Source organism: Notolepis coatsorum (assembly GCF_963971535.1).
Source record: "Notolepis coatsorum genome assembly, chromosome: 3".
Lineage (NCBI taxonomy): Eukaryota > Metazoa > Chordata > Actinopteri > Aulopiformes > Paralepididae > Notolepis > Notolepis coatsorum.
In genome coordinates, this window is record NC_140167.1 from 21,950,545 (window position 1) to 21,965,152 (window position 14,608).

Genomic DNA, 14,608 nt, shown 5'->3' on the forward strand with positions numbered 1-14,608 from the left:
ACTTACAAGTTCTGTACGACAAGTCATCAGGAAGGGTACAACTCTATCAGCTGAGTTGAAACTACTAGTTACTTTGAAGACAAATATTTTGCATAGCAGACCTGTCAAGAATTGATGAAGATGATATACTTTCAAATTTGAAGCCTGTCAACTTCAGAGTTGTTGAATGTAATCAGAGCAGCATAACTGGACCACATACCACTTTTACCTTTAGAGGTCAATGGTTCAAGGACTGCATTATCGAATAAAACTCGAATTTTGTAGGTGATTAATACCGAACAAAAGAAAAAAACGATGAAAACGATAGAAAACCAGACTATACTCGGGTTTTGGCGCTCAACGGTTGGCGAGATAACCCGACTATAGTCGTGGTTGGCCGTGAATGAGTTAATACCTGCAAAACTACTTTTTGGTCATTTTTGGGACAGATATTGGCGTATAAGTGACAATCAGTGCCAGACATGTGTGATGAAAGAACATAAACATCTATTTTCCCATACGTCGTCATTCTCTACCGTTCGGCTAGCCAACTCCAAGTTTAGTTTATCCTAATGTAAAGGTCCAGTCCGAATGCTCTTTTGTGATCTTTATTTCAAGCTGCAATACAAGTGCAATACAGGTCCATTGCAATGCACAGCTGTTACTCATTATCCTACCTAAGTAGGACCCGCATAGGACCCTGCAGGTGAAGGTCTGACTGCCTGAATGAAAAGTAACCCACATTATAACAGATTTCATGGGGCCTTTAACAATTTTCCAAACATTACCAATGTGTACTAACATATTACAGCCACAAAACACTGCAAATACAAGTAAGACTCATATTGCCCAGTGTTGGTCCTCGTATCAACTAGGGAACGAAGACGCATCTCCATTCTCATCTCTTATTTTTTGGGGTGGGGATACCCATTTGTTTACACATGAATCACTAACTCTCCCCATTCTTTTCAGAGAAGAGGGTCCCTTTGGATTCAGACACCCCGACTTTAATGACTATTTATTATTAGAAAACCCTCCACGTAAACTCAGAGCCTCCCGTCATCCGGCCTCGTTGTCAGGGGGGGGGGGGTCGTCGCAATCACGCGAGCGTGCGCGGCGGTGAGATGCCGGTGAGATGCCAGAGAGAGAGAGAGGGAGAGAAAAGTCTGCGGCGTGTGGCAGCTTTGCAGATGGGACACCCAGATGGTCTCGCGGAAGCGCCATATTCTCTCCAGAGATCCTCCTCGCTCACTGTACACGCCACACACACACACACATCACACACGCATCACACCGCCTGGACCGAGCTAAGACGCCACCTCTCTGTGTCACTGTGGCAGGGAGTTGCGTGAGCGGCACTCTCGGGAGAGAACGGGTGCTAATGGGTTTGGCGACAAGGGATTAATGACGTGAGTTTTTTTTTCCGGTAATGAGGAGGAAGTACCCGCCCACTCAGCTTACGCACAATGGTACTGCTACACTGTCGAACCACGGCCGCTGCAGAGAATGATTCCCCCAAAGTTACACAGTTCTTAAAGGAGATGATCCTGTTCTCATATTTGATGAGAAGACTACTGTGTGTCGATGTGGTTGTTTCTTCGTCTAGTGTTGGTCGTGTAGAACGGTAATGGTTAGGCCAAGTGGAGGTGTCTTTTATAGTTCTCACCAGATGCGATTAGAGCCTTTATAAACTCGACGGTGACTCATCTCTGTCATTGTGTGTGTGTGTGTGTGTGTGTCTGATGTTTATTTTTCCTCCCTCTCCTGCTCTCTCGTTTCCCCCACTCTCTTTTCTGAAGCTTCCATAAAAAAACAAGACAGCTGTCTGTCCTAAAAATCTGCCAGAGATCTTACTATACAGTAATTTCTGCGCACGTGTGTGTGTGTGTGTGTGTGTGTGTGTGTGTGTGTGTACACACATGCACGTGTGTGATTAGCCTTGTTGAACCCAGGATTGTGAGATGCAGACAACACACACCAGACGTGACTCAGAGCCTGCAGGATCACAGTGTCGCCACATCTGTTCCAACAGCTGTGTGTGTGTGTGTGTGTGTGTGTGTGTGTGTGTGTGTGTGTGTGTGTGTGTGTGTGTGTGTGTGTGTGTGTGTGTGTGTGTGTGTGTGTGTGCGTGTGCGTGTGTGTGGTTTCACTCACACCTGGAATGGGAAAGCAAAGCGGGGGGGGGGGGGGGGGGGGGGTTTGGTGGGGGGGAGGCTGGGACTGACACATCTATTAGTACAGTAGTAGCTTAGCACCTCACCAAGATTCAATCTCTTGTATATCACAGCCAGGCAAACGGAGCTGCTCTCACACTGCATAATCCTGCCCTGCACAGTGTCAGTAACCGACTATTTAATTTTTTTGTATGTGAAATGCACTGGGTTCGATTCCAGAACGGAGGTGGGGGGGGGGGGGGGGGGGGGGGGCAGTGCTTGTTACAGGATGTTCTTGGTTAAATATAAATGAATACAAAATTATTGCATCTATTAAAATTGTATTTAAACGTTTAAAAGCATAATAACCTTTAATTATCCATGGTGCGTATACATTTACATGCCAGCGAACCTTTTAGTGCTGCAAGCATCTAATTTGGCTAAAACACTTTCTCTCTCCCCCGTATGCATCGGGAAAAGAACGTAAGTGGAGTCGTCATTTCATATCGGAAGGCTGGTTTATTAATTCGTACAGATTTAAACAAATTTAAAGTCTTTAGAGGTCTAAGGAAAGCTAAGAAAATCATCAATAAATTAACCCCCCTCCTGTTAAAAAATTTCAATGACTCTCTGGACCGGGGGGCTCTTCCTCCAACTCTCACTGAGGCTTCTATAACCTTGCTATTAAAACTGGGTAAAGACCAATCTGATTGCAGCTCCTACCGCCCTATCTCCCTTTTAAATGCAGACTATAAAATCCTAGCAAAAGCACTAGCCTTTCTATCTCTCGTGGTTGTGTGCAGCCTATCTCTCCTAGCTCGCCTCCTCATGGCTTCCCCTCCCCCCTCCATCAGGAGGAGGAGGCCCTGTCTGCCTGATGATCTTAAAAAGCCGGTTTAGATGCCTGGATCATAGTGGTGGGGCAATGCTATATAGTCCCCCCAAAGTATGCCGGATCATTGTCCTGAGAGCCGGTATGCCCATGGATGTGGATCTGCATCCTGAGGAGCACGGAGATGAAGACCCCGACAGGAGCCACCTGCCCACCTGCCTCATGTGTGAGCAGATGAGGGCAGACATGTCAGGCAAAACATAGTCACACATCATTTCACATGATATGCTTTGCTGTCTCTGCAACAAAATTAAGTTGTCGAATTCCACCTCTGTGACCAACAATACAAATAGGCCAAATATTAAATGAAAAGTAAGAAAAATAACCTACGCACATCATTCCTTTGGGTGCTGGGTTAGGTAATAATCTCAATAAAGATAATAGAACCTGCACACTCATATGCTCCAGAATAAACTTTTAATTTATAACGTTTCGTCAGGTCCATGAGGAGTAGACGCTGGAAACACGGTCAATGAAAAGTTTATTCTGGAGTATTATGAGAATGCGGGTTCTATTCTCTTAACTAAACATTAAATACAACTTCACAAATAATATTCCTAAATCAGAAAATATTTTCACTGGCACAGTGCCTAACTTCGGTCTAAAGATTCAGCACCATGGACAGGTCTGCTCAAAATAATTTTGGGGGGATGACATGACAAACAAAAGATAGTGACAAAAATAAAGGATGCAATTGTGTCATGAAAATACAAATGAAGAAAGCGCATTCTAAATGGCGGATATTCGCTAATTTATGAAAAGACATATGAAAACTAATATTTCACTAATAACACTTTAACCTATTGGTAAACAAACGTATTGCTGAAAATATACACTATGACTGCTGTTTTGACAGGGTTAGTGTTGTGAAGGATCAGATTAAACCGAATATATATATATTTATTTATGGATATATATTTAATAGTATTTGTATATCGTTTGATATCCCTTGTATATTCCTTGTACATATACACTGAATATCCCTTTAGTCTACTAACAGCCCATAATAGTTTCATTCTCTCATTGGACAAGAACTTGGCGCCAGCAGCCAAGCCCCTTGGTTCAAGTTCAATCGTGCCGACGAACATGTCGTTACTAGCCCCGGTTCCGCGTAGGAATACGTCTGCCGAAATACGAATGGTACTATTTGTTCACAGCGCATATATATATGGCGCAAGTAAAGTAGAACTTTCTTTTAGTCCCTTAGCCCTTAGTTCTTTACCCTCCAACCTAGTGGCAAGACGTTAAGCCTCACCCACGATACACGTGTGGTGCAGTATGGTCAACTTGGCCTCAGAATGGCATTGAGACATCGTGTGGATTAATAGTTGAATTGTCATAGTTTGGCACTATACCGTCGAGTGGGACGTATTTCTATTAAGTTAATAATAGTCTATTATGTATGGTGCATCGTTCGGTTAGAGTTATAAAGTGAGCAGTACCCCCATCGTTTCCTCGCGTTATCTAGAGTCTTAACCAGGCTGGGCAGACCACGTGTGGTGCTTTCATCCGAGGAGTTCTGGGCTAGGACGAGTGGACCTGCACATTGGATTACCTTACCCGGACGACGGCGAGCCCTACACGGCTTGGATTATCTACTTGCTTTGGGTGCTTTGATTTATGCCATGGATAACAGCCAACACTGGTGAGTGTTGGAACTACCCCCCGAGAGGAGTCTAGGTGAGACGGCGCTCTACCCCGAGTGAGGTCGCCTCACGTCTCTTCGTTGTGGACCGGCAGCTACCGTCTACAAGAGGGCCCAACTGTATTCATCTGTGGACCAAGGTTCTGTGGGCACCGTGTTCAGCACTCTGAATTCTCCCAAGAAATCGTTGGCCAGATGGGATATCGCCAGCGGCTCTCCTAACCCCCCCCCCCCTACTGACTTACAACCAGCGGGACCCCCTTTAGTGTATCCAGCTATAATCATTGAGTACCATCGCTATAGTTCCCTAAAGAACCAGGTTGTATACTTGCTTCCTGCGTAACCAGAGATTGGACATTCAATGTTGATTTGCCTACGAATACTCATTTGCCTTACAAGTGCATTCAAATCATAAATGTCATTAAGTGAACGTTGTATATACCCTTTGCTATATATTAAATATTCGATTTATACATTTGTGTGGACTTGGTTTCATGGTGGGAAAGGGTTCATCATATCTATATCATGTACTGTGTGGCCAGTAGTTAAAGTACATAAAGCGGTAGTGGTTTAATGATACCATACTTATCAATACAGTCAGGGAATTGTACCCCTCAGTTACAATTGGTCCTTCGAGCCGGAGGGTAACTAGTGTAATATTAATATAGTGTTATTAATATTGAAATGGCCTATGATGAACACTCCACGAAACGGTCCTCCTAACGTAGAACGCCCGCGGCGCAGACGACAGACACCTCAGTACTTAGAGGATTACGCTGTCAGTCAACTACCTAGCCTTCGACAAACGGTAAACGCGGTAAAAGTAGAAAGTAAAATTATGTCTGACCTTAACGACCAGGTTACCCCGACCACAGAGGCCCTAGTGGGTTCTAATGTAACTGACCAAGCTCACGGTGGGGACCAGGAGGGAGCTGACATGCCTTTACCCCCCGCCAATACCGAAGAAGTAGTCCCCGACCAGCCCCGGGAGGAAGACAACCCTACAGAGAGAGAACTCTGCACGGAACAAGATGAGGAGAGCGCCGAGGAGATAGAGCTCCAGGACTCCCCAACGAGTACAGCCAGGAGCGGCTCACCTCTACAACCGTCTTCCCCCAGCGAAGCGGAGAGGATGCTATCACAGGCGTTCCTCGTCAGCCTGACAGCCTCTACCGAACGCGATCGACTCCAGGGTGAACGCGATCGACTTCAGGGTGAACGCGATCGACTCCAGACACAGCAACGGAGCGAAGAAGAGCGCATACGCCTGGAGATGAGACGCCTTCAGACGGAAGAGAATATGGCAAGAGACCGAGCAGACACCCAGCGTGCCGCTGCCGGTGCCCAAAGAGAAACAGAGCGCGACCTCGCTCTCATCCAGCGCGAAACCGAGCGCGACAGACTACAGGGCGAGCGCGACAGACTACAAGCCGAGCGCGACAAGTTACAAGCGCAGCTAATGGAGCAGCTGATCCTCAGGGCAACACCCTCTCCCTCCGCCAGGGGTTCAAGGAACTCGTCGAGACAACAGTCAAGGGCAGCGTCTCCTAACCGAGCAAGCGACCCTGAACTTGACCAACAGACCAAGCCTATACCCCCCGCACACCCCCTTCCCCGACCGGTCCAAGCGAGACCCAGCTACAAGGAAGGAGCGGCATACACTGCGGAGAAGCTAAATAAACGACTACAGGATCTAGAGGACCTGATAGAAGAAGAAGAGGGAGAGGAGGAGAACCAAGCCCGACGACAGCACAGTACTCCACCAGACCAGGAGGTCCAGTACAGCCCAGGCTATACCCCCGCGGCGCTGCGCTACAGACCCCCGACTCTATTCACGGGTGAGCATGACGCACGAGCAGCCCCGAGGAATAGCACCTGGACCAGCGGGCCATGGTACCCTGCCGGTACCAGCCCACAGAGAGGCGCAAGAGGAGACTCGCCTAGGAGGCCTCTCCCCCAACGCTCGCCGATGTATCAGCCATCCACGGCGTCATACATTGGTACACCGACGTTTCCAGACTTCACCTATGAGAATCGAGCACAGTACACGGAGCTCCGGATGTGCTTAGAGACAATGATGGTGGATGTCGCTGATGAACGCCACAAGTATGCAATATTACTGAAGCACCTGAAAGTACCCCGAGCGCACAATATAGCGCTAGCCTATGCCACCTCTACGACCCCATACACCGCGGCTCTAGCAGCGCTGGACCAGAGATATGGACGTATATGGGATTACGTAATCCAAGAGATAAGGCATATTGACCGCCTACCCCCAGCAACAGACAATCGCTCATTAGACGACCTGTCTATAAAAGTGCAGTCCCTGGTAGGGATGCTGGGAGCGCAACGAGAAAAGGGTATGCACGAGCTATACGCCAACTCTAACGTCGAGAGGATTTTAGAGAAGCTGCCACCCGCCAGACAAGAGCGCTTCAGGCGGCAGAGAGACCACCGTGATCCTAACGGTCCCGAACCATCCCTCCTCGATCTAGCCGACTTCCTGGCGAGAGAAGTCAGCAGCTTACGACTGGATACGTTCGTGCGGAGCACACCAAGCTCCAGAGAGGGACCCAGGAGAATAAACGATGGAAGAAGATCGGTGACTGTCATGCACCAATCAGAATCAGTACCGAGCAGTAAGAACCACAGTACCCCCTCGAGGAAAGAGAAGTGGAAGATGGTGTGCCCGTACTGCGAGAAGGAACACTGGCTGTCACAATGTGACCTGTTCACCAAGATGAATGCAGAAGAAGTGAGTCAATGGATAAAGTCCAACAGGCGCTGTTACCGATGTGCGCGCAGTCACATGGCAGCCGAGTGCCGCCTAAAGAAGAGGTGCAGTCGGTGTGACGGAGCCCACCTAGATGTCCTACACGACAGTAACAGAAGAAAGCCTGCACCTGCACCATCGAGCAGCACAAAGGCAAGTGTCATGTACATTGACCCCGCCAGCAGCAGCGGCGCCCAAGTGCTCTTAAAGGTAGTCCGTGTAACATTGAGCTACCAAGATAAAGTCATGGACACTTACGCCGTCCTTGATGACGGGTCAGAGAAGACCCTTCTGCTCGCGTCCGCTGCGGCCCAGCTGGGACTGCGGGGGAGCGAGAACCAAATGACGATTCGGACAATAAGAAGAGATTTAAAGACGATAAAAGGCGAGAATGTCTCCTTCACTATCGCAGCAAGCGGGCAGCCAGAGCGACGGTATAGGATTACAAATGCTTTCACCAGCCAAGAAATAGGACTATCACAGTACACCTACCCCATCGCCAAACTGATGGATAAATATGTGCACCTGCGTCAACTACCTATCCCGCTCATAGACGGCGCCACCCCGACCCTGCTGATAGGCTCCGACCATGCAGACCTCATAGTCCCGATAGACCGGGTCCATACAGGACCCAGAGGCTGTCCTGCAGCAGTCGAGACCCGCCTAGGATGGACACTACAAGGCCCCCTCGCTAAATCTCTCAACCGAACAGCAGCCACTAGCTGCCTCCACTCCAGAGTGACAGAGGAAGACACCACTCTCCTGCAGCATGTCGAGAGGCTATGGACACTAGAGACAATGCCCTTTAAGAACGAAAAGAAAGACATTCGTTCTAAAGAAGACATTTACGCCATAAACCTCCTCGAGCAAGGGACCAAGAGAGTCACAGTCGGCGGAGTGATGAGATACGCAACTCCACTCCTGAGGCGAGAGGGAATGCCCACCTTTCACGCAAAGAAAGACGCTACGGAGCGGTATCTATTGAACACAGAGCGGCGCCTAGCCAAAGACCCCGCTCAAGAGAGTGTGTACCGCGCTGAGATTGAGAAGCTAATCACAGCGGGACACGTGACAAAGATTGACATTAAAGAGGCCGATCAGACGACCGAATCATGGTACGTGCCGCACCACAAGGTCCACCACAACGGCAAGGATCGCATTGTGTTTAACTGCAGCTACCAGATCGGATCCCAAAATCTGAATAAAGAGCTCTTGCCCGGCCCCACACTCGGCCCCTCTCTACTAGGCGTGCTACTACGCTTCCGCCAGGACAAGGTGGCTATCAGCGGGGATATCAAAGGGATGTTCCTGCAGGTGAGACTAGTGGAGGAGGATAAGCCCCTACTGCGGTTCCTATGGAGAGAGAGGACCGGAGATGAGCACCCAGCCATCTACCAATGGGAAGTCCTCCCCTTCGGAACCACATGCAGCCCGTGCTGTGCTACATTTGCACTACAGAAACACGTCGCAGAGGACCCAGCAGCAGATGAAGAGGTCCGACACAGTGTGAAGAACAGTTTCTACGTGGACAACTGTTTACAAAGCGTTTCGACTCAAGAAGAAGCCGAGGTTCTCCTACTCAAGCTACGCGTCTCCCTGATCAAAGGCGGCTTTGATCTCAGGCAGTGGGCCAGCAGCGACCCGCACGTATTGCGCAGCCTCTCCCCCGCGGACAAGGCTGCCAGCAGCGAGACCTGGATGGCGACCATCCCAGGAGAAGCCCAAGAAATGACACTAGGACTAGTCTGGCGCTTCAAAACAGACTCGCTCCACTATAGACACAAACCCCTGACCACGGAGCAGGGAAGGTCGACGGCGATACCGACCACCAGACGGAGTGTGTACAGAACACTCGCCAGACAATATGACCCGTTGGGATGTATTCTACCTTACACCACCAGGGCAAAGATGATTGTACGAGCACTATGGGACAAGGACCAGGGCTGGGACGACCCAATACCCGCACCCCTTGCCTCCACATGGAGAGAGTGGGAGACGGAACTCCGCTCACTCCCAGGCGTCAATATACGCCGCAGTTACTTCCCACCCACAGTGAGGCCAGAGACATGCAAGATGGATCTACACGTCTTCAGTGACGCCTCCGAAGTAGCCTATGGATCGGTGGCCTACTTGCGTGCCCAAGAGAAGGGAGGAAAGATACACACTGCTTTCATCCTGGCTCGCTCAAGAATAGCCCCACGAAAGCAACAATCTATCCCGCGTCTAGAGCTCTGCGCAGCCCTAGCAGGAGCGCATCTAGCCACGTTAATCCAACGTGAACTCACCATTCCGGTGCACAGAACAATCTTGTGGTCAGATTCCACGACAGTACTCACATGGATCAAGTCTGATTCATGCAGATACAAAGTCTTCGTGGGAGTCAGAGTCACCGAGATTCAAGAGTTAACAGAAACAGCGAGCTGGCGGTATGTGGACACCAAACACAACCCAGCTGACGTCATCACCCGGGGAATGTCCCTAGATGACCTCACCCGTCGCAACATCTACAGTGACGGACCAGAGTTCCTCAAGCTCCCGGAAGAAGAGTGGCCTACGCCCACCCCGCGGGAAGCGAGTAAAGAGGAGGCTGAGAACAAGAAACCTATGTTCTGTGGACTGAGCACAGTCGCCTCCACAGACCCCAACATAGATGATTGCATTACCCTACAGAGTGCGCAGCTAAAGACATTCCTGTGGCACCACCCAGAGATTCAGCCCACCACTGACATTTCAGCAGCTGACTACGAAGAAGCAGAACTTCTTCTACTACAACGAGCCCAGAGAGACTCGTTCCCCGATGAGCTAGACTGTCTACAGGGAGGAAAGCCCGTCCCATCAGACAGCAGACTGCTCCACCTGGCACCCGAGTGGGTGCCAGGTGTCAGAGTGGGTGGTCGTCTGCGGAGAGCCCCCGATCTACCGGATGACGTTAAGTACCCGATAGTCTTGAACAGCCGACACAAGGTCACAGAGCTGATCATAAAGAAATACGACGAGGATGTACACCACGCAGGAGCAGAGAGAGTCTTCGCGGAGATCAGACGTCGCTATTGGATACTTCAAGGGAGAGAAGCAGTGCGACGCTTCCAGCGAACCTGTCTAGACTGCCGAAAGTGGCGCGCGCAGCCCAGCATACCCCGGATGGCTGACCTACCTCCCTGTCGCCTCCGACTCGGCGACAAGCCATTCCACTCCACAGGCATGGACTGTTTTGGCCCGTTGTATATAAAGAAAGGAAGAGGAACCGAGAAGCGGTGGGGTATTGTATTCAAATGCATGACCACCAGAGCGATACATATCGAACTCCTTCCAACCATGAGCACAGACTCATTCCTTATGGCCTTCCGAAGATTCACATCACGGAAAGGAAAACCGTCTACATTGTTGTCTGATCACGGGACAAACTTCAAAGGCGGAGAAAGAGAGCTGAGAGAGAGCTTCCAAGCTATGGGCCCAGAACTTAAGACCCACCTCGCTCCATCCCAGATTGACTTCCAGTTTAATCCCCCGAACGCACCCCACTTCGGTGGAACCTGGGAACGAGAAGTACGTTCTATAAAGACAGCCCTGTACGCCGTGCTTGGGGCCCAGACTGTGGCGGAAGAAGTCCTAATGACAGTCCTCACGGAGATCGAGGGAGTATTGAACTCCAAGCCCCTCTGCTACGTCTCCAGTGATATAGCAGATGTCGACCCAGTCACCCCCAACACACTCTTGATGGGGCGGCTGGACCCCGCGCTACCCCAGACAATGTACAGGCCTGAAGAAGCGAACGGCTGAAGAATGTGGAGGTACAGTCAAGTACTAGCTGACAAGTTTTGGAACAGCTTTCTACTCCACTACCTACCGTCTCTACAGACCCGCCAGAAGTGGGTAAAAGAGAGAGACAATTTGACAGAAGGAACAGTCGTCATGATTATCGACCAGTCACTACCCAGAGCTATGTGGCCGGCTGGCCGCGTAAGCAAAGTGATCACCGGTGCCGATGGCAAGGTCCGAGCAGCTGAGGTGCTCGTCCAAGGGCGAACTTACACACGACCCGTGGCGAGGCTAATAGAACTGCCCAGACTCCCAGACACTATCGATGACGACCATGACCCCATGACTTTGTGAGTTGACTGACCCTTACAGCGGACCTTGAGTGGTAGACAGTGCGGTTAATCTGTCTCTGCTTAGCTAATTAGGTGGGACTAATTAGGCGGCGGCTGTTGTGAAGGATCAGATTAAACCGAATATATATATTTATTTATGGATATATATTTAATAGTATTTGTATATCGTTTGATATCCCTTGTATATTCCTTGTACATATACACTGAATATCCCTTTAGTCTACTAACAGCCCATAATAGTTTCATTCTCTCATTGGACAAGAACTTGGCGCCAGCAGCCAAGCCCCTTGGTTCAAGTTCAATCGTGCCGACGAACATGTCGTTACTAGCCCCGGTTCCGCGTAGGAATACGTCTGCCGAAATACGAATGGTACTATTTGTTCACAGCGCATATATATATGGCGCAAGTAAAGTAGAACTTTCTTTTAGTCCCTTAGCCCTTAGTTCTTTACCCTCCAACCTAGTGGCAAGACGTTAAGCCTCACCCACGATACACATGTGGTGCAGTATGGTCAACTTGGCCTCAGAATGGCATTGAGACATCGTGTGGATTAATAGTTGAATTGTCATAGTTTGGCACTATACCGTCGAGTGGGACGTATTTCTATTAAGTTAATAATAGTCTATTATGTATGGTGCATCGTTCGGTTAGAGTTATAAAGTGAGCAGTACCCCCATCGTTTCCTCGCGTTATCTAGAGTCTTAACCAGGCTGGGCAGACCACGTGTGGTGCTTTCATCCGAGGAGTTCTGGGCTAGGACGAGTGGACCTGCACATTGGATTACCTTACCCGGACGACGGCGAGCCCTACACGGCTTGGATTATCTACTTGCTTTGGGTGCTTTGATTTATGCCATGGATAACAGCCAACACTGGTGAGTGTTGGAACTACCCCCCGAGAGGAGTCTAGGTGAGACGGCGCTCTACCCCGAGTGAGGTCGCCTCACGTCTCTTCGTTGTGGACCGGCAGCTACCGTCTACAAGAGGGCCCAACTGTATTCATCTGTGGACCAAGGTTCTGTGGGCACCGTGTTCAGCACTCTGAATTCTCCCAAGAAATCGTTGGCCAGATGGGATATCGCCAGCGGCTCTCCTAACCCCCCCCCCCCTACTGACTTACAACCAGCGGGACCCCCTTTAGTGTATCCAGCTATAATCATTGAGTACCATCGCTATAGTTCCCTAAAGAACCAGGTTGTATACTTGCTTCCTGCGTAACCAGAGATTGGACATTCAATGTTGATTTGCCTACGAATACTCATTTGCCTTACAAGTGCATTCAAATCATAAATGTCATTAAGTGAACGTTGTATATACCCTTTGCTATATATTAAATATTCGATTTATACATTTGTGTGGACTTGGTTTCATGGTGGGAAAGGGTTCATCATATCTATATCATGTACTGTGTGGCCAGTAGTTAAAGTACATAAAGCGGTAGTGGTTTAATGATACCATACTTATCAATACAGTCAGGGAATTGTACCCCTCAGTTACAGTTAGGGTCTTTACTCTTGGCTACATTTGGAAAAAAAACGCAACATTAAATTCATACAGTCTGTAGAGATGGATTTATGACGTGATGTCATTTGGGCTTGGGCTAAAGAGGTTAAGGACCTCTAATAGATACCCCCACTCCATCCTATCAAACGCTTTCTCCGCATCCAAAGAGACCACCACCTCTGGTGTCTCAGTGGATGCAGGAGAGTGAAGAATATTTAGAAGGCGCCGAATATTAGGAGAAGGAGTGGCGGTTTTTCATAAACCCAGTTTAGTCTGATGATATGATACCTGGCATAACCGAATCTAGCCGCATGGCTAGTGCTTTTGCTAGGATTTTATAGTCTGCAAACTCTGCATTTAAAAGGGAGATTGGGCGGTAGGAGGGTGCAAGGTTATAGAAGCCTCAGTGAGAGTTGGAGGAAGAGCCCCCCGGTCAAGAGAGTCATTGAACATTTTTAACAGGAGGGGGGGTAATTTATCTATGAATTTCTTATAAAACTCTATTGGATAGCCCTCTGGGCCAGGGGCCTTGCCACTTTGTATCAGCTTAATCGAGTCTGCTATATGACTAAGTACTAGAGGTTGATCCATCTCGCTCGCTTGAGTGCGGGTTACGGATGGGAATTCCAGGTTGTCAAGAAACCTTGCCATGCCTGTCTCATCCGCAGGGGGTTGTGAAGTATAAATCTCTGAGTAGAATGTTTTAAAGGTCACATTAATAAGAGATGGGATGACTGTGAGTTCACCAGAGGGAGTCCTTATTTGTTAAATTTGTTGGGATGTCGATCGGCTCTTAATTTGGTGTGACAGAAGACGTCCTGCCTTCTCCCCATGTTCATAGAAAAACCCACGTGATCTTAAAAGTAGTTTTTCAGTCTCACGAGTTGAGAGTCAATTATAGTCCATTTGGAGATTTTGCCTTTCCTTGTCTAATTCAGGGGATGGGGATACTGATAATTTGCTGTCTAATTTTGCAATACTTTCCATAAGCTGTTCCTGCTTTTGTTTTCTCAGTTTGTTTTGTGTCGCAAAGTAGGATATAATCTATCCTCTAACTACCACCTTTAAAGTCTCCCAGAGTAGGGATGGGGATATGTGGTCAGGGTTATAAGGAAATCGTCAATCACCTTTCACATTAGGATCTAACATCCCAACAGGCCACCTTGTTTATGGTCTTATGTAATATTCAAACTTTCTCAGATACAGAATTTTGGGCTGTAAGCCATAATCATCCAAATTAAAACAAATAAAGGCTTGAAATATTTCACTTTGTCTGTAATGAATATATAATCTATGAGAGTTTCGCTTTTTGAATTGAATTACTGAAATAAAATAACTTCCACAATATTCAAATTTATTGAGCTGCACCTGTACATACACATACATACGCACGTTCTAATACAAAGATAATCATAACTCAACTCAACTAAAGGATTCCACTTATGCCTTTATATTTTTGGTCTTTATTTGAAAAAGTTTAATTATAGTGAGCTTATCCTTGTACCATTTGATAGAGCTCATCGAGAGCTTTAAAATTATATATAAAAATAA

General features: G+C 48.3%; 1 protein-coding gene across 1 annotated transcript in view; it reads left to right on the forward strand.

Annotated features, from left to right (window-relative positions):
- The window catches only part of rbks (ribokinase), a 66,221-nt gene that overhangs the window by 8,722 nt on the left and 42,891 nt on the right, over window positions 1-14,608 (forward strand). The gene's annotated exons all lie outside the window — the stretch shown is intronic.